This window comes from Amblyomma maculatum, chromosome 1, assembly GCF_055883805.1.
Source record: "Amblyomma maculatum isolate TAMU_Amacu chromosome 1, ASM5588380v1, whole genome shotgun sequence".
In the NCBI taxonomy this organism is placed as follows: domain Eukaryota; kingdom Metazoa; phylum Arthropoda; class Arachnida; order Ixodida; family Ixodidae; genus Amblyomma; species Amblyomma maculatum.
Window position 1 is genome coordinate 66775082 of NC_139344.1, and position 24994 is coordinate 66800075.

Below are 24994 nucleotides of genomic sequence, written 5' to 3' on the forward strand. Positions count from 1 at the left end.
CACTAGAGTGTGGGGCTCGTGACAGCACGTTGTTTAGAGGCCTATAGGCTTTCCGCGGATCCTGCTGGCGTTCCTTAGGGTAAGCGGTACGCGCCCTGACATTTCGCGATCTTTCTCAGCACTGAAACTATTCAACGAAGAAATATGCCTGTTTTAGTTAAATTAAACACCCAACTGAAATGCAGACATGACCTTTTGTGCCGCTTGCTGTCCAAGTCACGCAGAGACGCGTCGTCTGCTCGAGCAGCGATGCAAACGGCACCGCAGGGACCTACGGGTATATATAGTTGTTGGTATGAAAAATTAAATTGCAGTTTAGGAAGTTATGGCTTAAACTGCACATTAAAAAGACAAAGATCATGGCGTCTTGCCCTATCAAGTCCTGGAGCATCAAGGGACAAGAAGTGGAAGCTGTGACAGATTTTTTCTTCTTGGGCTCCAAGATTACCTCGGAAGGAGACTGCAGCCATGAAATTAGGAGACGCCTGCTTCTGGGAAAAAGAGCAATGGTTAGCCTTGACCGCCTAGTAAAGAGCAGAGACATTAGTCTGCCAACCAAGATCCGTATAACTCGTGCTGTGGTATTTCCAGTTGTGATGTATGGATGCGAGAGTTAGACTGTGAAAAAGGCTGACAGCCGAAGAATTGACGCGTTTGAATGGTGGTGCTGGCGAAGACTCTTGAGAGTTCCTTGGACTGCCAGAAGATCAAATCAGTCGATATTGTCGACCATAAACCCTGACTGCTCATTGGAGGGTCAAATTCTAAAGTTAAAGCTCAGCTACTTTGGTCATCTGATGAGAAGAGAGGAGTCGCTGGAGAAAGATTTGATGTTGGGAAAGGTTGAGGGTTGCCGGAGAAGGGGTAGGCAGCGAACGCGATGGTTAGATGGCATCCTCAAGGCACTGCAGATGAAGTTATGTGATGTTGGGAAGATAGTGAGAGACCGGAAGGCGTGGCGTGACATGGTCCATAGGGTCACGAAGAGTCGGACACGACTGAACGACTGAACTGAACTGAAATTCATGCCCCTACGAACAATCCCTGGTTGTTTGACCGACCGCTCAGCTGACAGAAGTATTGCGACATGTGCAGGACAGAGTCGCGCTTTCTATTCGACTGCAACGGCGGATTGCTACCTTGAGCCGCTCTCTCGAATGTCCCGCTGCGGTGGCTCTGTAGTTAGGGCGCTGGAGGACGCGGAATCAAATCTCTGCCGCTACGCCTGCTTTTCGATGGTGGCGAAAGACAAGGCACCTGTGTGCTGTGTGACGTCAGTGCATGTTCAAGAATCCCGGGCGGCCGAAATTTCCGCTGCCCTTCACTACGGCGTTCCTCATAACACGAGTCCGAGTTACTTGGGGACATTAAACCCAATAAGCCAAGCCAAACCAACCGCTGTTTTCAGTATGTTGTGAATTTAACTACTGCAAGGAGAGCATAATTATTCACTCAGTGGGAAGAACTACGTTGCTGCATTCGCGGCTACGCCAGCTACGCGCTCTAGAATAAGAAGGTGTTGTTCTACAGCATTGCTGAAGGCGGAATTCAGGGCGTGGGGCTATAAAGTGACGGGCCTCCAACCCAAAAAAAGTCGTTAAGAATACATGAAAATGATATATACATTGAAATCAAGCTCTGTGCCAAGCCCCCCTGTGACTCCTTGTGACTACGCCGTACGTAGAAGTAAAACTAAACGGAGGCGCCTCGCAGGATTATCGGGTCACCTCTTCCAGCGAGAGTTAGGCTGGCCGAGCGGGTGGAAAGGAGGTCTCAGCTGCGAGCGTCATCGAGCGGCAAAAGTAGGTGCTCGCCGCTATGAATGAATGAGTTGCTTCTCCGCAACGAGACGCGCACATCACATCACAGGAATCGCAAGTGCTGATCACCACGCACAACCAAGCGCAGCGCATGAGTCTTGAAATGCGAACGCCCAATTGTGGAATGCAGTCATTGCAGCGAACGCATAGTTTTTAGCGCGCCTTACGAAACGGCGCTCGCAACACAGACTTGTAGGTGACAGTCTTGAACGGCCGCGCAGGGACAAGTGACCGAGCATAAATAATATTTCGGTGAGATATTCCTCACTGTTTCCTTTGAGAATGCGAAATCATCATTTCTTTTTGTATGGCCGCGATTTCACTGCCAATGTTTCTGAAATCGATAAAGTTTTTTCTTATATTGCGTTTGCGCACTACCGACCGGCGATATTAGAGCCTTCCTCTACAAAGCGATGAGACTTGTAATATACGTCGAAACCTGTCATCATCAGTAACTATGTAGGCGCAGCTGTTGAGTTTGACGATTATTACAATAATATCAGTGCGCATCCAATACACACGTAAGTTATGCGTACCACAACACTTTTACTAGGCGTCCCTCAAACACGCTTGAACCAGGTACCCGCCTGCGTGACCTATGCGTTGCGTGCCCGCCTGGCGTGCAGAGGGCTAAAGTTCGAACTCCAATACCGACCAATTTGTTTCAGCAAAATACTTCTGTTTTCCAGCCGCCCCATACGCAGCCATTTTTATGAGTACCATCAAGTGTTCACAATGCGAACTACAGCAACAGCAACCAACCAGACTGGTTTTCACCTAATTGGGCTTGTAAGGCTTTCACAATAATATAGGAAGTTATGCTCCGGGAGGGTGTATCCCGACATATGGTTTTTCTGCTAGTGGCCCGTGTACACTCCATATCACTAGATATATGTAGCACCACGAAAGGTAAGGGCGATCTGGGCCAATCAGAATAGGGCGCACTACGTGACGTGGTCGCCGATTAATGTGCCGCACTTGCCACCAAGGCAGTATTTCTGCGCCTATAATCGACGTTCAATAAAAAAGTCGCCAACTGACTTTCCTGGCTTTTAGACCACAGACTTCAACTGCGTCGTGGCCTGCGTGACGTTCTTAAATTGACGACACAACTTTAAGAATTCGTGGCAAGGTCAGGGGGAAATATTTTTGTGATATGCAACGGAGACTGCTGGGCCAAGGACGTTAATCAGCAATGCCTTCCAAGCAGAATTAGGCTTAATGTTTTAATCACTCACTCAATGGATCAATCAATCAATCAATCAATCAATCAATCAATCAATCAATCAATCAATCAATCAGGTGTTTTATTGTCATCAGCTAATGGGGGTTTGCCCAAGCGAAGTATGGAAACGATCTCCACTTGGAACAGCCTCACTTCCCCGCATACAAGGCTTGGAGCGCTAGGGGCACTTAAAAAAAAAAAAAACAAAAAAACAAAACAAAAAACAGTGCATATATCGCGTATGCTTCTTGCCATTATCTCCATGTTTTGTGATGATTTTTACTTGGATGAATACGTTATTGGGGATTCTTGTTGGTTTCGGACTTAACCGAAAATGTCGTCGCACTTCTGGCATTATGTTATGTCGTTTGCCGTTGCAATGCGACGTTCACGAAATTTGGGATGCGGCGGAATGAAACCACGCGTTAGGCGCACGTTCGGAGGAACAACTCTGCCAAATTTCATTTTGATAGCAGAGCGTGTAGGGGCAGGTAGTGATGGTGTAGGGGCAGGCTTCAGGCGTTAGACTGCGTAATCAGCACTTCGTTCTTGTCTACTTGGAGGCGAAGTCCTTCAATGATTCATTTAATGAGAAAGTATTGAAGAATTCTGCTGCAGGGGCTAGCGACGCATTTAGTTAGGCAAAGTGAGTCGCAGCAAAAGTAAATTAAAAACCAGGAAAGTCTTAAAATTGTAACAGGAAATTATTGCGAGCTTTTGCATGCACGCTAGTGCTTAAGCCCGAGTTGGTTTCAAGAAGACAGAAAATGACATACTATAGGAGGGTGTGCCCCATCGCCCTCATTTAATTTCTTTGCTTATATATTTATTTCAATACCTGAAGAGAAAAAATACGCGGAAGACAGCTGCCGTGTTTAGAACAAAAATATCAGCGGTCTATTATCGCAACTATTTTGTGGTTAGGGCGCTCTACTGCTCAGCCCAAGGATGGGGGATGATATCCCTGCCGCGGCGCCCGCTTTTCGAAACAGGCGAAAAGTAAGGTCACCTTTGATATGATCGGAGGACCAGGGCCTACATAACTTCACCGCAAGGCGTTGAGGAAGGCAGACGACGGCAGGAGTTCATTGGGAGAAGAGTAAACTGAAGGCTTATTTTACATATTTACAATGCAGACGTGAAAGCATGTGAAAGGGAGCGAGGTAGCTCTTAATCAACTGAGAGCACAGGCGAGTCACCCTGAAACAGCCCTCGTAAGCTGCTTAAATCACATTTCAGCCCCACTGTGGAACCCGCAGCTTCCCAAGCGTCCAAAAGGCGCTGAGCCGCTTCTTTTGGCTTCGCCCATGGCTCCTTTGGCTCCGCCCAACGGTTCTACCAGCACCTCACGCACAAACGCGCACACATACACACACCTCATCGCACTTGTACAGGGAATACTGTATACCACTGCAGAACAGCCAGGCCGTCCCCGTTGTTCTGTCTGAAGCGACGATGTCCCATCTGGTTTCAGCCATTCTCAATGGCGCCGGTCAGGCGATGGTGCACTCCTCCTCAGCAGCACAATGTCTGGTCTTAATGGCCATCGAGCGGCACTTGCCGCAGCTCCTTTGAATTCACTGCCGCCTCCATAATACCAATTAAGGAAGCAATCTTCCGCAGTGAGGTCGCAATATTAGTCTTGCTGCAACGACGCCAGCCAGGCGATAGGGCACCCATCTCCCCGCCGCCAAACTGGAGCCTGAACTACACCCTTGTCTAAGCCAGTATGTCTTAATGATCACGTGTTGACACAAGCAGCATCTTTGAGTCAACCGTCGCTTCCTTAAGAACGGCTAAGGAAGCCACCTCCCGCTGCTGGGTCACAACTCGACGGCGTGCCGCGGCTCCTGGTTCGCCCCGCCGCCGTGGTCCATTGTTCAGAAGAGGGGTGTCGGAGATGAAAGGACGCCCGTTTCGGTTGCCGACAAAAGCGCTTGACTTCAATAAACTTGTGCAAGACGCGCCTCTCTATGTCAGGAAGATAAGGATTCGTGCTCCTTTGTCCTGATGTCCCCGGTCAAAACGCCTCGGTCCGCTGCCGCAGTCTCGAAAAACCACATCCGGTTCTCCAGCGGCGCTCTCCGAATGCGCGGACTCTCTGGGACAATTTATGTTCGAATTCTCGGGCATAACACCTTGTACTGCGGGAAATCAGTGCATATTAAGGAACCTTTAGTGGATTGAAATTTCCAAAACCCGCACTACGGCTTCGTCATAGATTGAGTCGTTCCGGGATGTTAAATCATATATATATATATATATATATATATATATATATATATATATATATATATATATATATATATATATATATATATATATATATATATATATATATATATATATATACCAGCCAAACAACCTATTCTTGCAATTGCTGAAGTGGACCATGGAGCTCTGAATCGCTGCTTTCAATCGCAAATGCTTTATCATCTTCGGTAACAGCAAATTAGGCCCCAGGGCGTATCTTTGTGAAGGAGAAATTTGTTCGCTCCAGCCCTCTACAACTTGCATTGGCACGTTACGAAATACAGGATAAGAAGCAAGCCAACGAGGAGAGAAAGTTGAACGTGGGCGCCTTTTGATTGTGAAAGTGACACGACATCCCGAAAGTGACATTACGGCATAACAGTGATAGGCGCTTTTCGTTTCTCCACGCGAAGCGGAATGTGGTATTGCAGAAGAGTGTCCCTTTTCAGGCCCTATCGTTTTCGGAGAATAGGAACGGAGGAAGCCGAACGGCGCATCGTGCGCCGATCTCCGTTGGGCTCAAGATATCCGCGCAGTCCCGTGAGAGCCACTCGTGGCAGCCGACAGCGTAGGAGTGCTTCAGAAGGCATCCGCGCAACAGAAGCATCGTTTCAAGGGGGCTTAGCGTTACGATCAGGCCAACGAAAGCAACGGACCAATAAAATGCGGAGCCAGTGACACGGACAAAAGTGCTTCCTTTGATTTTTTTTTTCTTTAGGGAGTTGGACGGCTACAAACCGTAATAAGAAGGGAGTAAGCTGAGGCCAAACTGAGCCAATAGCTCTTTCAAAGAGAGAGCGTTAAAGGCCACGTGTTCTCGAGAAAATCAAGTGCCGGCGTTGTGAGCGAAAAAAATTAGCTGGGGCTTAGCTTTAGTTAAGCCCTGTAGGTTGGGAAAGGAATAACAGCATGGCTGCGCTATAGTTTAGCTCGTAGTGTAGCCGTCGTTGCCGTTCTTCTTCTCTTTCCCGAACGCGTCGTTGCCACCTAGTTGCATTCCTGGGTTCTTGACTGCTGAGTGAACACGTCGACAAAGAGTCTTCACTGTTCAAAGCGTCCATTACATTCCATTCGGAGTCGTCACCGGTTGAGGACGATTCAAGAGAAGCGCGACGCGCTCGTCTAGCTGCATCTTGAGCGCGCCGTCGAGCGAGACGCTGTTCGCGTTCTTCATCTGTCTCTGTAGCCCGCTGTCGTTTCCTGGCTTCATCGAGACGACGTGACTTTTCTTTCTGTTTATCAGGATGCATAGCGAGTGCCTCAGCTGAGCAAGCGCGAGCATTTATATAACCATCGTTTTCCTCCTCCTCCTCCTCTGAACTGCGAGAGAAGAGGTTACAGCAGCGCCTCCACTCGGTAGCAGCGCGGCTTCAACTGCAGCGCGCCGTGCTTACCGACCGCTGCCACCCGACGACTCGACTTGGTAGCCCATCTCTCGCAGCTGGTATGACGTCACAGCCATCTGAGGTTATTAAAGGTCAAACGTGCCCACCTACCGTGGCTACGCGAAGGACTGAAAATGGTCTTTTGCAATAAAAATAACGGGCATGCAGGTGGTAGTTGGTAGCTGCCATGGTTGGGCGCTGATTGGACGTAGGGTCCAGTGACCACGTGACATGACCAATGTCCAGCCTTGCAGGAGCCGTGCATTCCGAATGAGACGCGCTACGCCTATAGGTCGCGTAGGCACGTTCGTACGACTTGGTTAAATGCGCACTCAGGAAACCCTGCCTCCAGAAGCCTCTCAGTATGGCTTAAAAAGCTTTCTCTGACATGGCAGGACTTGTTGAGAGCCGATATCAACGCAGCCCTCGCAACACCTTTTTTTACTGTCTTTGAATGCTGGGATGTATATAGAAGGAACTGCTTATTCTCTCCAGGCTGGTAGGTCTAACATAAGTGCTCTGGTAAGAATTCGAGACTGAAATCCAGGAAGCGCGAAACACCTCACTTTGGAAGCTCCCGGGTGAATCTTAGATCACGGCAACTTTCTAAATGCGGCTAAATGCGGCTTTATGTCTGCGCCGGGCGGTCTTTCACATAATTTAGTAGCTCACTAATGCATTCTAAAAAGTACGCGCGAAATATTAGACGAACAAACTATAAGGAATCAGGGGTAAGCCAGTAGCAAAGTGCATGTATACCAAAGAGGATCCACAAGGTGATTTGGCAAATGGGAGCATTAAAACTGTCACGTCGTATGCCCTTAAAGTGCGGAGCTTAAATGTCTCTACCATTTTTTCCCTTCCCTGAACGTTTGACTTGATCAACTGATCATCAGAAGTAATGGACAGCAAATCGAACGGCACTGCTCCGTTCAAAGATATTTAAAATCTTGAAGGGATATACCCGTTAATATATTTTTATAGAAAAATTATTTAAAAATCAACATACAAAACGGTGACCACTCGTAACCCGAGATTCAGCGACACCTGCTGAAGCATTTTTACTTCCCGATGTATTGACGTAATAATTTGAGAGCTCCATAAGTAGGGCATAGTTTTATAGCACCCTTTTTAGTGGTCCATGCGCTAGTTCTTCGACTAGGGCTTCCTTCTAGCCCGCCGTTCAATCCGCGCTGAGTTCTTTTTTTTTTTTTTCAGAGTAATCGTCCTCTATAACGGCGATTTTCTCGGTAACGGCAGCGGACGAACTGTACTACGCTCCTCGGCTCTCATCACACTGTCATTTTTCTTTAACCACTCTTCAGATGGTTCCCGGAGCAGCAGCCACACTATGATTGTGCCTTCTTACGCTCTCGCCATACTATCCTTCTATTGCACATAATGCGTGCTCCGCAGGGTGTTTCAAATTATCAAACACAAATTTATATTTCGAAATAAGTGAAACATACGCCGCTGAGGTATGACCAGGCGGATTGTACGGCGAGGTAGTTATTAATTGCATACGTTATAGAGCTCAGTGATTTGACGATTAACTGAAATTAAGTAGTCAAATTATTTTTTTAAACGTTAAGTGGGATATTGCATTGCGAAATTTAAGGCCATAAAATATCACGGGTGAGCAAATTTTTAAATTTTTCTAATCGGCTATGTGTTCCGAAATATTGAGCGAAACATCACGGGCGTGGCCCTGGCATGTGGCTGGTGATATGGCGCGCATTGATTAGTCGGCGGGATCTCCAACGTCACGAGACCATATGACACGCAGGAGCTTCCAATAAATTCAGGCTTCAAAACGGGTGAGATGGAAATGAAACTTTCCTGGGCCCTTGAGTCGTAAGACACGCCACTCTTAGGCACGCAGTCACGTTCGTATACCTTGATTAAAGCGGGGCTTTATACCTATATCGAGTGGTCCTCCACATAATGGGGCAGCTAACTACTTTATGCTAATGAGTATGTGCGAGGTAATTGAGGCACGATTTGAAGGATTAGAAGTTAGGCGAACAGCAAAGCGGAAATAGGCAGGCGAAGATCCGCAAGAGGAGCCGCGGACGATACGCGTCATTAAGTTAAAGGTAGCGCTTAAGTGTCCCCCCCCCCCCCCCCCCCCATTTTTTTTCCCCTCAATAGTGCACTGTGAGCGTCCTTTAGAGCAACGATGGGGCATACAGTGCAGTGAACGAAAAACCAAAAAGAAGTGTACCTAAAACGAAACCTATCTTACGACCCCTTGCTGCGAACACTACCAGTCTTGACAGCACGTGTCGCTGACGCGTGAACGCCAGCTGCGTATGAAGCTCGCCCACAGCGAACGCTATTCTCTAGAGCTACGCTCAAGCCCTCGGCGCTAAGCACTGGCGCCGCATTTTGCGACTAGCGGCAACATTGAAGTCAGGAGACCAGCGAGGTGTATACCTTCCGCGTGAGTCACCGCAGACCCAGCCATCCAGCCAGCCGGTTGGCAGGCGCAACAACCCGGGCTCAGCCTGGGGCGCACAGTGACCATGGAGAAAGGATGGAATAAAGAAACAAGCGCACACCTTAAACCGCTGCATGGCAGTAACACGGCGCGTGGCGCCGCCTGGCGAGCGGCACCGGGGCGCACGCGGCCCGACGCCGGCAGCCGGATGCGCACCCTGGCCGGACGGCAGAGCGGCCGCGCGCACACTCGCCAGCGGCTGCCGAGAGATCCGCGCGCTCCCCGGCCCTGCAGGGAAGCCCCGCGTGCTCCGGCTGCGTCAGCTGCGCCGGTACGCGCGGCCCAGGTGAGAGCCCCGCCACGCACTTTATTGCGCACTGGCGACTGCACCTGGCAACATTTGCACGCTGAGCTCGAGGCCACTGTCACGCGTCGGTAACTGAAGCGAAGGGTCGAAAGCAGCGATTAGTGGCTTGTCAGATGGTGCGACACTCGCGCGGTTTGACGTTTTCGTTTAGAAAAAAAAAAGTGGTATCAGAAAAGCCCGAGCTTTGTAGTGATTGGGCTGTCAGCGGCTGCTTAAATGCCACGAGGAGACCTCTCTTCGAACGTGTACTTACTATACGCTGACTGTCGACATCCCAAATGATGAAATAGGGTTCGTAGAGGTATACTTTTATGCTTGATTCAGTGGCCCCGTACTTAGTCTCTGGTTTAATATGCCCTCATACTCAAGATGTCAATAATATTTAAAACCTAGAAATAAAATAACTATTTACTACGTCAGCTACTTGGGTACATTATGTTCCTCGCGAGTGCAATTGCCGGTTTATTCCATTATCCGGCCCCTGAATCAGCTAGGGAGTGTTCTAAAAGCGCATAACTTGCAGAAGTCAATGTTATAGGCAATATTTAACGAGCACTGACTCTAGGTGCTTTTAATATGGGCAGACATATTCCTTAAGTTTTACTCGTATTAGGAACCACTGTAATATAACAGAAATATTTCTCTAGTTCTCAATGAGGGTAATAACAAAACTATTTTCACATTTGTCATACATACACGTTGAACTTCAGTTTGACAGGCACACTTGCTTGGCTGCCTGGCTTTCCGACACGACGCGTCGGCCCCGTGGCTGCGGCGTTCGGATACCGCGACCAATGTCGCAGGTTTGATTCCGGTCGCGGCATCTTTATTTCGACGCACGTAAAATTAAAAAAACACTCGTGCACTGTGACTTCGAAGCAGGGTAAAGAACTCCGATCTTACAGAATGAACCCGGAGCCTTCTCAATGCATTGTTCTTCATTGCCCCTTTCTCATGTTTGATGCGTAACGATTATTAACGTCACTCCTTGCCATGCCTATGCGACTGTGGCTTTCTTAACATCATCATTGGCTGCTTCTCGCAGCAGCGATTGAGAAAGGATTTCCTGTGCGACCTTCTTTGTGTTTGCGTTTGAAGCGAAATTATGCCGCTCGATGACATCCCCAGGTCTCCGGTCCAACCGTACCTAGTGTCGGACGTGACGCTAAATGTCAAGGACAGAGGTGGGGTTAGCGCCAGCCGAATTTACACTTTAGGAGCACGAACTTCAGTTCAGGAGCATAACTCGCACTGTGTTCGCACCATATGACCATCACGTGAGCAGCACGAAGCTATATCAGCTCTGCCTGCGCGAGTGGCTCACGAATGAAGCACTCGCGCAGGCACGGCCAAGGGTGCAGTGTCCTCCTGCAGCAGTGCCATCTTAGGTGCACTGGAAAGGCTGGCGCAAGGTTCATACTTTTGAGACATTGTTAAAAACACAAGCAATAAAGGAATCAAGATCGCCACTCAGCGGGGTCGAGAAGGGGTGTTTTTCTCTACTATTTACTTTCTCAAGTTTAACGAGCTGCATTTCTTCGTTTAGAGGACAATGACGTCAGCAGCTGCCAGCGTGAAGACATGGCGACAGTGCAGCTTTCACCACACGCGGCTGAGGTAAATGCAGGCTTAAGATGCGCTCGTTTGAAATTAGGGCGCCCAATTTTGAAGCGTCGAAATTTGAAGCGCTGCTTCTAAGCCGATGCTTTATTGAGGCATGCGCAGCAGTGGCGCACAAGACCAGACTCTCGCTGAACTTGATTTGCGAACGTCGACTCCGCGAGCGTAAATAGAAGCCATATGCGAAATATATTGCCAAATACGTAAAGCACTGTGTGCGAGGATGTCGGCAGACACGTAGGCGGCGTTTATTTGGTATTTTTCTTCCTTAAAATAGCTGCGGTATGCTGTTACGTGTGAGCCGCGAAACCTAACCTGATATCTCTCAGGGCTTGGGCGTAGTGTGCGAGGTGTACCAATAAAGCAGCGTAAGTAAAGATTTATGGAGTCGCCTGCGTCACGAAGATTTATAGAGTGCGAAAAGGGAGCCGAAACTTGGGGCTCTGTGTCCCCATTGGTTATCACTCTTCGCCTTGATTGCTCAGCGGTGGCGGGCCTAAACTGGCAGCTGCTAACGGAAAGCAATATAGAAATAAGATTGTTACATGCGAGGAAAGGTGTCACGGTATTTCTTAGAGTTATTGCGGCGGATCAAAGCAACATCACCCATGATTAGATCTGCTCATAGTTAGGCTCACTCAGGATCACGCCAGCTATCAACACTGCCATCGCGGCATGCTTGAAGCTGTAGCAGCGCTTTCCTTCTAGAAAGCAAACAAAACCCGACAGCTTGCATGGAGCTTCGGAAAGGCACACGCAGAAAATGTGTTGCTGTTCCTGCTTGCAAATTAGGCAGAAAGGGGGATTCGCGCCTTGCTTTTATCACCTGCCTGCTGCAATAAGAAAATGAAAAAATAAAATAAGAGAGAAAAGTTCAAAACACGAACCATATTTTTTATCGAGAAATGTGGCAAAAGAGGCTCTCCTTACTGAACCACGTTGGCTACCTTTAAGTGTAGAACCTTTCGCAAGGTAACTGAGTTATACTGGGCAAATTCCCGCGAACTGCCGAAATCTGGGGGTCTGGCGAAAAAAGTTTGGAAGAGTCGGAGAAGCTGGTAATAAAACAGACGCTCATGAGTAATAAGGGCGTAGTGGATGGTGGTACACCATGAAATAGAAGCGAAAAAATAAGGGGAAGGGGGAGCATGCTTCTTCTAATCAGGATGCCTCACAAAAAATATTGCGCAAAAATGCAGGACCGTAGAATGTTATTCAAAGGGGGAGAAACGCGCTGAGGCAAAGGTTAAATATGACAGCAGGCGGGGGGCAAAGGAGGAAGATAATGCGGTTTCAAGCGCCCCTTCATAACAGGCGAGTGTGCCTGGACTGAAGTTAAATGCATTAGATTTGATTTGGTAAAGTTATCGAGCGCAACAGAGTGGCTGGGGTTTTAAGCATCCGGACGCTCCGCTGATCTGATTTCATGCACTAAAGGAGCAAGTAATGGGTACACCTCGCACTACACGACGAACGAGGTTCCTCGCCGACGGGTTCCTGCCGGCTCAGTTATCGTAACCGACGTGCCTGAAACACGTTATTTCTGCAGGGGGCGCGAGCTCTCGCGTAATGAAATTACGACTACACTAGGCATCTCTAATCGCAGTGAACATTCGGCTCTAGCAGGTTAACCGAATAGGAACGGAAAGAGGCAGCTTTCAAGCTTTTATGGGCTTACTTCTGCCTGCCAGTTTTTCTTTTTTTTTTTTTTTTTTTCAGAATTGAAGTTAAATAAGCCAGTTGGTTGCTTAGAACCCAGCGAGGCGGACTATACCAGCGCTGCTTGTGTCTATCTATCATGCCGTAATCCTTGTCTTTTGCCACTGGTAGTTTGTTCCACTCGGTTAAGCTGTACATCGTCGAAGCCCTTTAACTCTTACACCTACACTTAGCTCTGGCGGTAGTAATATGTGGTATGTAAGAGGAAACGTATAGTTTATTTGCATAAATAAATGAAAGGCGCGTCTGCGTTACCGTTCCCTCTTGACAGTGCTGCACGTTAAGTTAGTGAACCGAGTGCCCTGTTTTAGCATGGGCGATAATTTGAAAACCTCCTGCGCTGTTCACAGATGCATTCTGCGCTAGGGTTGGCCGACGAAACATAGCAATAGCAGGCTCCACGTATGAAATCTACTTAGTCATTTTGCACTCGTGTATTTGTCCAGGGAATGGTTTACACAAGCGCGCGTATTTTTCACGACAGAGGCGTACATAGCTTTGGTAAGCATAAATACTGTCAAATACATTAACCACACATTTTGCACAATTAACTCCTTTCACCAAAACGTTTAACTTAATAAAAAGCAAATAAATATCCCTGAGGGCAAAAAAAAATCAATATTAGAGACTTTTAGTATAGCGTATGGACGCTTTCGTACGATAAACGCCAGCAAATTATGGGACGCTACTCCGTGTATTGCATCGGCGCTTTTAATTGGCCGTACGAAAGCGCGAACGCAAACTACGGTGGCGACATCTAGATTTAAAATAAAAAAATACGCATTCAGGCTTTTTCATTTTTTTTTTTACTCCGAAGCCAAAACTAGCCAAGTCGCACCGGGATTTTAGTCAGTTTCTTTGCTGTGACGGTTTCGTTGTACTCCCCAATGTTAGTATTCCCCTGTTGAATACTTTTACCTTGTATTGCCGTCATGGTGATTACCGGCCTCCTTTCAGCCCCGTTGCCAAGCATATTTTTACGGATACACGCGTGTAAGCAGTCAAGTCAAGGCGATCCACTTCATGGCGTTGCCATGTCAACAAAACAACGTTACTCATCAGGCTTAGGGACTGCGCTGCCGCCGTTCAAAATGAAAAACAAAGCAAAATATTCACTAATTATTTAAGCTGAATGCTACACGAGGCAAAGCGAAGACCCCGTGTGCCATTTATAGGCGGAAGCGGGCCCAAAAACGCGGTAACGAAGACAAATTCACTCTGAAGCGGGCGGCCTGGACTCCGCCATCTTGTCAACGCTGATCTCCCATCGTACGTGAGGGCCGGGCACGATAAACTCAAGTTTCGGCGTACGCTGGCCGATCGTACGAAAGAGCTCGGTCTCGGGTATCGTATAGCGTATGCGCAGTGCGCATCACGATATGTTTGGCGTGCGCTATTCCTCTGCGTGTGTCTGTGAACGCTATACTAAAAGTCTCTATTAAGCCACTGACATCCAATATTCGGAAACGGGATAACGCGGCATTGAGTTCATGCAGTAAACGTTTTAATAAAGTCGCGATAAGGCTATTTAGGCATGTCTTCGATAAATAAGAGACATCACAGGAAGAGGGCCGACGAAGGGCAAAAACAAAGCGCTGTGTTCAGTCTTTGAAGTCCTTATGGCAAAAGAAAAGGAACATGCACTTAGAAAACTGAAATGGCTTCTGATATCGAACGCCGTTATAATAACACACTTGCATAGGTACCTCCGCTTGGAAACAACTGCTGAGTCCCCCGCGATGGTTAAGATGCCCAATTACTGCGCCGGAGAGCCCGGGTGCGATCCCTACCGCCGGCGGCTGCGTTTCTATGGAGGCGAAACGGAGTGGTATCCGTGTGCTAGCTGTGCGATGCCAGTGCACGTTAAGGAACCCCGGGTGGTCGAAATTTCCGGAGTCCTCCACTACGGCATCTCTCATAGCCTGGGTCACTTTGGGACGTAAAACCCTACAAATTAAACCAACCAAACTAAAACTGTTGCTGAGCAAGGGGGAGCCAAAGTCGGCTTCGTAGTAATGCAGACGCTAAGAAATATTTGTAAAAGAAAAACAAAAACAGCAAAGGAAAAGCCCATCGATCCTTGGTGCGAAAAAAAAAAAAAAAGACACGCAAGTCAGTCTGTAAATAGTCCCACTGGTAACAGTATTGTCTATAACGCCCCTCTTGCGTGCGGTCGGCGTTACCTCGGACAGACGGGCCCAGTGCATCAATATGTGGCTCGCAGAGGATATACCCGCTGATCGAAAGGATAGGTTTGCGATGATAGCCACGGCTCAAAACGCAGCTGCTACTGTATCTGCCATACGCAACACTGTAAGGTAGTGTCGACAGAGACACGTGATAACACACAATATACGGTGGTTTTTGCACTGGTAGTATCGCCATATAGCCCTGATACCGCGTGCTTACTGGTGAAACGTGTGGCGGCTTTATATGAGTTACAGATGGCGCCTGAAAATAGGGGGAAGCATGACCAGGGTTGATCGGACAACGCCTGCTGGACTAGAATGTGTGCCGAGGGTACCGGGTGCGGCTCGTGCACGTTCCTTTTAAAAAAAAATAAAATAAAAATAAAAATAAAAAAAGAACGGCGCGAACAAACGGGGACGAAAGGAAGAAACCATATGAAGAAACCAAATCGTCCCTGTTTGTTCGTGCTGTTTTTTTTTTTTTTTTTGGATAATGTATCACCAACTCGCCCACTTAACTACCCAGCTTGTTTCTCGGCGGTGATGAATTTCGAACATTTGGAGCTTGACTAACTGGCGTAGCGCGCAGCTTCCGTATTACAACGACTTTCTAGTTGGACACAATATAGGCTCTGATTTCGAAGATGTTTGCATTAGGGATACAATTTCCTGCTTCCGTTTATTCCGCATATGTTTGGTGACGTACGGCGAAATTCGGGATTCCGCAATGAAAAAAAAAAATGAAAAAGAAGTGTCGTCGGCCGCACTCGCGTCGGCTCTCTAGTTTCATTCTTCCAGCGACGTGCCTTCGCTTGCAAGTAATTCAACAATTGGTATGGTCAACATCACTCGGCCCGGAGGGATCATTATTTAAGTACGGAAACAAGCTGAGTACGCGAAAGCTACGGACAATCGGGGGACAGTTTGGGCGTTTACAATCTCGGCACTCATTTTCAGACTTCTCGTGCATGAAAAAAGTCCATGGAATGATAGAGTTGTCTTGGTTTTCTCAAACCCCTATACCTCCCCGCGCCATTTTTTTTCCAGCGATTTCTTTACACGCCCTCTGGGTAGTGGGCGTACACCCCTTTTTGGTTTTCAAAATGCGCCCTTTTAATTTTTTCTAATTTTTGTTTCATACCTAAGGCTATCAAAAATATCGACTTCTCCTCTATCATCATTGCCTATAATAATTCCCCCCCTCCCCCCCCCCCCCCCCGCCCCCCTGTTGGAATCCTGGAGCTGGGAAAACCCCTGCTGGCTTTACGTTCCACTGGTAAAAGAAAAAAAAAAAGAAGAAGGTTTAACATACTTCAGGAATGATACTTCTGCCAAAAATATACGGAAACAATCACGGGAATGATGTCTTTTTATTACTCAGAAGCATGCAGCTTGGCGTTTCATTGGGCATTGCTGGCGGTGGTCGCCACCTCTGACAGTTTGGCTTAGAGTACGCGCTGGTGCGGGCGTGGGGCGAAGAACAAAAACAGAAAACGAAACAGGAAACTCTGTGGAGCCTAATTGATGCGCGATCATGGCCAGAACCAGTGCTCCCGACATGCGCGCTCCGGCGAGAGCAGCGGCGGCAGTTGTAGGCCATTACGGTTGCGAGGAAACGCTCGACGTTACACCGCCTGGTGCGTCTCTCAGCACTTCGCGGCGCTTCAGCCACCTGCGTCCCGGCCACTTCGCAGCTCGCGTTATATTTGCGCGTGCCATCGCGCCGCAGTGGCCGGTGGGCCGGTCGAGGTGTTCGCTGCCGCCGGCGCTTTGACGCCCGGTCGATTGTTGCTGGCGCCCACCGCTCTCCCCGACGGCAGCTCGCGCTATCTGCGTTTTTTAACCGATCTCCCTGAATGATACTTTCAACAGGAGTCAGAAAGCCGCTCGCGAACTTTCGCCGATAATACCGCTTCGGGATTCGCCACGGTTTAAGTCGTCATATTGTTGGGGACTTTTGTTCTCGGCTAGCACGCGAACGCCAATGTGTGTAACGCGTTTGTGTGGCGCAAAGTGGACTTCACGCGCGGGTGAGGCCAAACTGAAGCTAGACTGTATCTTTAGATCACCTCATCTTACTGACAAAGACCCTCCTACCCTTACTCAAGAGACAGCTTTAATAAGCTGTAGAAAAGGGCAAAATTGGAAATAAACGAGTCGTAGTCACCGGCCGATTTCGCAACTAAACCACCGTGTGCGGACACATGTATATATATTTTTTTTATTATTTCGCGCCGATCTCAGCGCCCCAGATATACTGCCATTGACTTAAAAAAAATGGTCACTGGTTTCTTTTCAGTTTCAGTCGCCAGGAAGGGACATTTTTAAGGGATATTTTCTTTGCATTGACTGCGTCTTTTGGTGGCAAAGAAAAGCCAGTATACCTAAGAGCCACCTGTGGCGATGGCTCAGTGGTTACGGTGCTCGAGTGCTAAGCCCAAGGATTCGGGACCAAATCTTGGCCGCGGCGGCCGCTTTTCTACGGAGGCGAAAAGCAATGTGCCCACTACTTGCGATGCCAGCGCAATTTCCTGAGCCTTCCACTACGGCTTCCCTCATAGCCTGAGTCGCTTTGCGGCGTTAAGCCCTATAAACTAAGACAAACCAAACCAGAAAAAAAAGCGCTACTAAGAGCTCAAATACGATAAAGTTGTCGATGTCTCTTCGAGCTTAAAAGTGCCGCAACAGCGCTTTCTCCCGAGGTAAGATTTGTTTGAAGCGGAAAAGCTGCAGAGAGCTCGGGGGAAATTTGGTAGCAGTTCACCGGACGTCACTGAAGTGCATAAAAGAGGTGACAAGGTCGAAGGCACGACTGCACAAAAGTTAGTGCTCCTAGTGTTCTTTGTTCACTCCTGTTTCTTTTTCTGTGCTCCCGTGATGTCAGGCGAACAGTTACTGCCTCGGTCAGCAACCCCATTTATTTGGTTCACAATGTAATGCCCTGGCACGAGTGGTTTAAATTGAGCTTTCACTTGCACCCGGAGTCAGGTGAGATGAGCATAGATTTTTTTGGAAGAGGTCGGTGGTGGATGGAAGGTTCTAATCTCATAGTTGATCTCCCGTTTCTTGCAAAACAATTATTACCATAAGGATTAGTACGATTCTTAGAACGGCCGCACCTGGGCCACCGCTAATCAATACCGAAATGAGAGCATAACGCACTGCTTATATCACTTGAAATCTAAGCTAGAGCCAAACGTCTTGCGAGGTGCTAACATGTATTTGCCTAAAATTTGGTCATCAGAACAACTTTATCGCGCTGTTATGAGTAAGTAGTTCTCAAATAAACGTTTTAGAGAAAGCATGCAAATATTTGGCATACTTTCGCGCATTTGCATGTTATTTACTTGAGAGATGTTGGCTTTGTGGCGTGCTCTTTAAGCCTGCTCCAAGGTGTTTTTTTTTTTTTTTCTTCTGTATGAAGCTATTTTCCTCAATTCTCTCTTTTATTTATTGCCTCTGTTCGCCAGGTGGATTTGCAATCTGCCGGTGAGGTAACATTAGAGATAAATGCGCACAAACTTCTTTTTCTTTTTTTTAATTCGTCGCAAGAAAACAGATGATTGCCCCAATATTGCTGAGAAGTAAGTCACACGTCTTTTTCAACGCCAAGAACCATTTCACGTGCAGTTTGCTTGAAACTAACATTTTAAATAAAAGACGCACTGGGAACTAAGTTTCACTTCTCCTGTGCCTAAGAATGATGTATTCTAGACAAACAATACCCCATCTCACAAAACCAGAGCTTTAATAAACTATAGCAGACAAAAACGAAAAGCTATGTAAAGGAGTCGCTACCGTGGGTCGATTTAGTAGATAGACTGCGCTGGTCGGCATCACGCCAGTTTCTATATGCAGGTAACACGGGGTATGCATTCGCTTGAAAACGGAAGCTGCCCGTCCTTATCTGTGAGGACGCTACGAATACAAATGAACAGGAGAGGACTTCTAAAGCTTCTTTTTTTCTCTCTCTCTCTCTCGGCGATAAATGCGCCCTTTGCTGCCGGAAAAATATCACCATACCCTTTAGAACGCGGATAATAATTTTCTTTTTTTTTTCTTTTCTTTTTTTGCTGAGAAAAGTCATTAGATGGAGTAATCCGGAGTGTGCCTATAAAGGGAGTGGCCAACCGCTTAAATTTACTGGGCACGCCCATTATCATGTAATGTTCTGCGCGGTATAGGTTTAGCTCCGACGTGGTTGCGGGTTCTTGCTTTCTGGCGTGCTTTACTCACACGAAGCGCCGATGCAAACTGCTGTCCATCTTGAACCGAGAATAACGATCGACTACATCAATGGACTGACACGCTGAAAATGGGGGTGTCTTTAGGTATAGATGCAGGGCATCGGAACAGAAGAACGACTATGAACGTTGTACTCGCAGTGCTTGGATATTAGAAGCAAGCACAATGGAAACAACACTGAAAATAAATTATTGAATTAGCGTAAAACTATACTGTAGGGAGCAAGCGTGCTACCTATAACCTCTCGAGTTTTGTTTAGGCTGCGTTGCTGGGAAACTTTCTGGCAGCCTCTGCAGTCGAGACAGGTGAAGGGGCGAATCTTTTTTACCCGCAGGGCATGGCTTGTTCGTCTCGCTCTGTGGTGCCAATGTTTTGCCAAAGCATCGAAAGGAACTGCAAGAGCTGCCGGCCACGCTCAAACACGCCCCTTTTGCCACTGTACGGGACAAAAAAAAATAGAGGGAATGGGGCACCTAAGCTCCCCCTCTAAGGGAGCTTAGGTGCCCCATTGTAAAAACCACGATGCAATTAGCAACAATTACAATAAGAAACATTATATATATAACATCATAAGAGTGAAGAAAGAAGAACAGCAGCAAAATATTCTATACATTTCCGTCACAGCGACTGACTCGGAATGCCAGGGTCCCGGAAGTTTCGATTCTCCTCAGCCTTCCATGTGAATAGACAAGCCCGCGTTGGCAGCTCCTGTAAAACCGTCCATATCCCGTAGTAGCGTGACGTCACACAACCGTACGCCCAATCAGTGTGCGGCCATGTCAACTGCCACCTGCCAGAGTCGTATTCGTATTGAGCGCCAAATGTCTCAAGGACGCGCAAGAAGCGATATGTGTCCATATGGGCTGGGTCTTACCACCTCTTTTGACTTACCGCATATTGGAGAATTTAAGCCGTACTTTGTTCTCCGCAAGTGTCGTCTCGAGCCTTCGGATATGAACAGGTCATCCGGCTTCGGTTATTGCGCACGCGTCCTGCAGAATTATGTCCCCCCTAGGATACATACAAACTTGCTGCCTGATCAAGGACATGAACACATATACTATACGAACATATTTGGGCGCGGATACATATTGTGGGTGCAAATATTTATCCGCATAGGCAAAGAAAGGCTCCAAACAAAAGGTGCCTCGTCATCATCGCCAGTAAGAGCATTGCGTCAGCAATAATTACTTTGGCAGCCTACTTGTGAAGTGGCTAACACTGGTCATAATTTTTGCTCTCCGCAGCAATGTCAAAGTTGCACTCTATAGGCAGCATCTGTTCTTGGGATAGGCTTTGATGGCCAGGTTTCAAGTGTAACCCATCTGAAAGGAAAGTTAGAAGTTAATGAAGTCTTTAGAAACACATTTCCCTCGATACACATTAATACTTAGCTACGCTCACAGGATTTCCGCCTTTACTAATAGGGAAATAATATAATAGATCGCCATCATCGACATCATCAATCTTCAGTGAGACATTATTCGACGTATAACAAAATAGGGTTTGGAACAAGAGCCAAAACGCTTCAGCGAGCAGCTTAATTGATAAGGCTCGTGCCTCTAATTTTTTGTTGTTTCTCGCCAGCGCGTAGATTGCATGCATACGCTAAACACATAATTATTGCATATTTTGAAATTAATACTGCATTCACACCCATGCGCTGCTTTTAACAGAGAGGGTCAAGAGAAAGTTGTGCACGTACATTAACTCTACGCATACAGATCCGCATGTTTAAGAGTCTACAGAGCGAAAATAATAGAAGGAGAATTTTGCTCTGACCTTGCCATTTAATTGAAATACTTACCGAAACACGCTACAATCCAAAGCATAAATACTTTACAGAGCATTGCTGTCTGCTGCAGAAAACAAAAGCTTTTGACTACAGATTATGCTTTTTATGTCCTTAGAATGCCGTTGATTGTTATGTACTATATTGTTTCCAAATAGTATCTAGCTATATATGACGCTTTCCAAACTATTTAGAGCATAGGATACCCAGCATTGCAGCGAGTTAAACAGTGAAGGGGTAGAGAAAATTACCAGCTCCAAAACAGATCTTTTCGATTAATGGTATATATGACAGCTGCTGTGGTTTCTTTTAAGGGCCGCGTGCGAAGAAAAATGTCATTTGTATGTTAAGCAGCAATTTTCTTTCATAAAAAGACTAATATAGATGCGCGCCTAACTGAGACATCTGCATTCTTAACGAGCATAACAAACGACCCCTAATCTATCTGATTTCGTAATCCACATTCCTGTCCGGGAATGTTATGAAATTTAAAGTGAAAGTGAAAGTTTATCAGATTGAACATATTTAAAAAATGCATAAAAATACAGACGAGGGTCCCATAGTAATAAGACTGCACCGGGACCCTTATTATTATTACATCATACAGCGTATAACGTCGAGCGCGCTAACCGGCACAAAGCTGCTCACAACAGCATGCACTTCCCATTTCGCCTGCGGCGCAAGCACAAATTCGTTTTGAATTTTGGAGCTATTGTTGAAGCGTTCAAGCCAACGGCAATGACCAGAAATAGTATTTTTCGACTCTACGTTCAAAGGAAACAAAAAGCAGAATACTTCAAGTGGCTTCTTGGCAAGCATGTCAGACAAGGACGAATCTGAAAATGTTTCTCCCATTTATTGACATATATGCAATAAATGAGCACTCGACGCTGCTAGTTCATGGAAAGCAAACGGATTTTGAGAGTGTTTGATACCGGACGTAAAACTTGAGAGAACTGCATTACTCTTACCGCACATTGGATGGATGAAACGGCTTCCTTTCGGCCAAATGCTTCGAATTTAGGCTGAAGCTTTATCCTGTTTTATAAGCCTCTCTATCAAATGTTTGACGACGCAATCAGACCTTTGACGCAAGCGACGTAAGCTCTAAAAACCGCTATTTCACCGTCCGGTTGCTTTATCTCTCGTCCTCGGCGTGCAGCGTCCTCTCTGACAGAGTCGTCCGAGATTGTCGCCCTCGTAAAGACCGACGTCACACTCTGGCGGCGCAGAAAAGAAGAGAGGTTTCACTGGCCAGTCAGCCAAATGAGAAACGGTGGGCTGGCGCCGGTGTTTAAAGTAAACCCGGGCATCGCCTTTCATTACGTGATTCTGTAACGCCAGAGAAGCAAACACACAGCCACAAGGACGGCAGGTTAATTCGCTTCGTCTACTCGGGTCGAGAGGTAAGTACGTCAGCATCGACAGGGAAGGGTCGCAGGCCGCCGCGGCGTCTTTTCTCGCCGCTGGTGTGGCCTCGGGCGCGTTGTAATTAGGCGGGCTCTCGGGCAATGGGTCACCAAGCGCGGTCAGCCAAGAGTGACATGCCGACTGGCGAACAGCGCCCCTTGCACGGCTTGCGGGACGAAAGGGGTGTTGTCGCCCCGACGGCCGCTGACGTGCGGCCCAGACCCGGCCCCGCACTGTCGACGGGCGCCCGGTCGAGGCCGCCGGGCGTGCCCCGCTATGCCGGCCGACCTGTCAGGAGGCGACGAGGCCCATTGCGCCGCTGCCCTGAATGACTCGCGTGCACACAAGTTTCCTTTTCGCTGCCCATTCGGGACGCGCTGATGCGATAGTCGTGTACCGGCGGCACCGAGTTGAATGAGAGAACCGCGTCTCCTGGACGCACTGGCACGACGAGCCCTGCTCTGCGCGAAATAGCGGAGCGTGGGCTCAACTGGTTAGAATGTTCCAATACTGCACGCGGCTCCAGCAACATGCTAAATGTTTCACACACATGGTTAATCGAGAGAGGTGACACAAATTGCATGGATAGCAACGTGCCCTTCATCGACAAGTAGCCTCTGCATGAGGTGCAGTAGCGTCAGGTCACGCAATGCAAGTCGAGCGGCGTTCTGCACCTTTGTATCTCAGAGCGGTGACGCCGCAAGCCAATTTATGACTGTCCACATAGTCGAGAGTGGGATTACGAAGCAAGGACTGAGGCAGATGTGTCACACCACGGAGCGTCAACCATTCCTATCGAATACAGGCTTTCTCAAAAAGGACCCGTAGCGATAGGCGGCGCAGCAAATTTGCGTCGAGCCAGTAAGGCAAAGCGGCAGGTGTATAGCCCCAAGGAGGGACGAAGTGCGTCGGGGCGACACGTGGAGGAGTCATTTTCCTGGGCTAAAGTATCAGCCGCAATCGCTGAGGAGGCATTCGTTTTACCGCGTAATGCTGTGGCTATCTAAGGTAGGTTATATAGCCCATAGTTTAAATTTACGCAGCGCAAAAGCGGCCGACTGCCCCTTGGGATTTTGGCTCCAAACAAATTGCCAGCAATCAAAACAAGCTTAATGAAGGTTTCCGTTCCCTGCACGAATCGTGGTTCTTTCGTGGACAAATCTGGCCAGCGGTTAGACAGCTTAACGTTACATTCTAAGATTTCCGTTCGCAGCGATAACGGGGGAAGAACTTGAGACCTTAAATGGTAACAGCCCACGTTAAAGCACATTGCCAAAACATGATGTCGTTCCAACTAAACCCCACAACGTTCGGTAAGACCACGACACACGTGTCCATGCTGGGGTCGTACGACTGCCTCTGCCCGTCTGGGGCTCCTCCTTTCATCAAATATAAACGTGTTGTTGTTAGCCCGCTTCGGAAGGCTCGCTTTCGAGAGAATCACGATGTATAATTCATCGGAACGCTGAACAGGCTACCTAACTCAAGTTTGCAACCTGACGTCTCTGGTCCACGATGACTATTCTTATACACGACAACGCATACAACACATGGGTAACTTGACCATGCCTAAGGGATTTGTGGCTGAACACGGTTAGAAGGGACTGCGAACGAGACAGTGGACAAAAGAGGCGTCGGTGATAGTGACATCTTAACGGAATGGCCAGAAGCGCCGCTGGGGATTGTCGGCGGAATGACGTGAGAGGAGCGCGGTGTGTCCCATTGTAGCATCAACCCATTGAGGGGCCTTCAGAGTCACGCATAGAGACTCTCTGTGCCGAGATTGTCTTCATTTTCCGGAAGCGACTACCGCGGTGAGACGACGGTGTGTGGAGGAAACATAGCGGGTAAACGCGGGCGTTATTTCTGTTATGCGCTCGTAGGCAAGATCATTGGCGTGCAGAGGCGAGGTGACAGCGAAGCATCCCCCTAAGAAAATGGGAGCAGCACGTCCCGAGAAACAAATGCCGCTGGCATCCCTTTCACGTTTTCTTGCGTTCAAAAAGGCGAAGCGAGAATTAAATCCCATCCTAGCCACCCAGAGTATAGCGGTAGTAAATCGCACCCCTGACGAGACATGAAGTGCGTAACCTTTTCGTTTCCCTTCGAACGTTCTCGTAAGTTGCATTTCAACCAATATATTCAGCGCAGAAATTTAAATCATTTCTCTTTGCCGTTTGAAAAATGTTAGCGACGCATTAACAGCTGTTCATTCATGGTGAGCGTTCCTCGTGTAAACAGCGATACTTCGTCCCAAATCAATAAATATCTTTTTTTTTTTACCTCTACGTGGGCGTCGGTGTGAGTTCTGAAATTAGGGCGTGCTAACCATGTGTATTGCAGGCTCTGCGGCAGCCCTGCATTTTTGAGAACCAAATCGATCTCAATATTTTCATGTTCTGTTTCGTACAGGCTGTGTCGAAATCTAAACTTGCTTATATCTTTGTTGTCGAAAATTTAGGTTTCCAAATTTAACATCGGACACTTTTCTATCCAATCCTGAGACTCCTTTGAGATGCATTGTCGCTT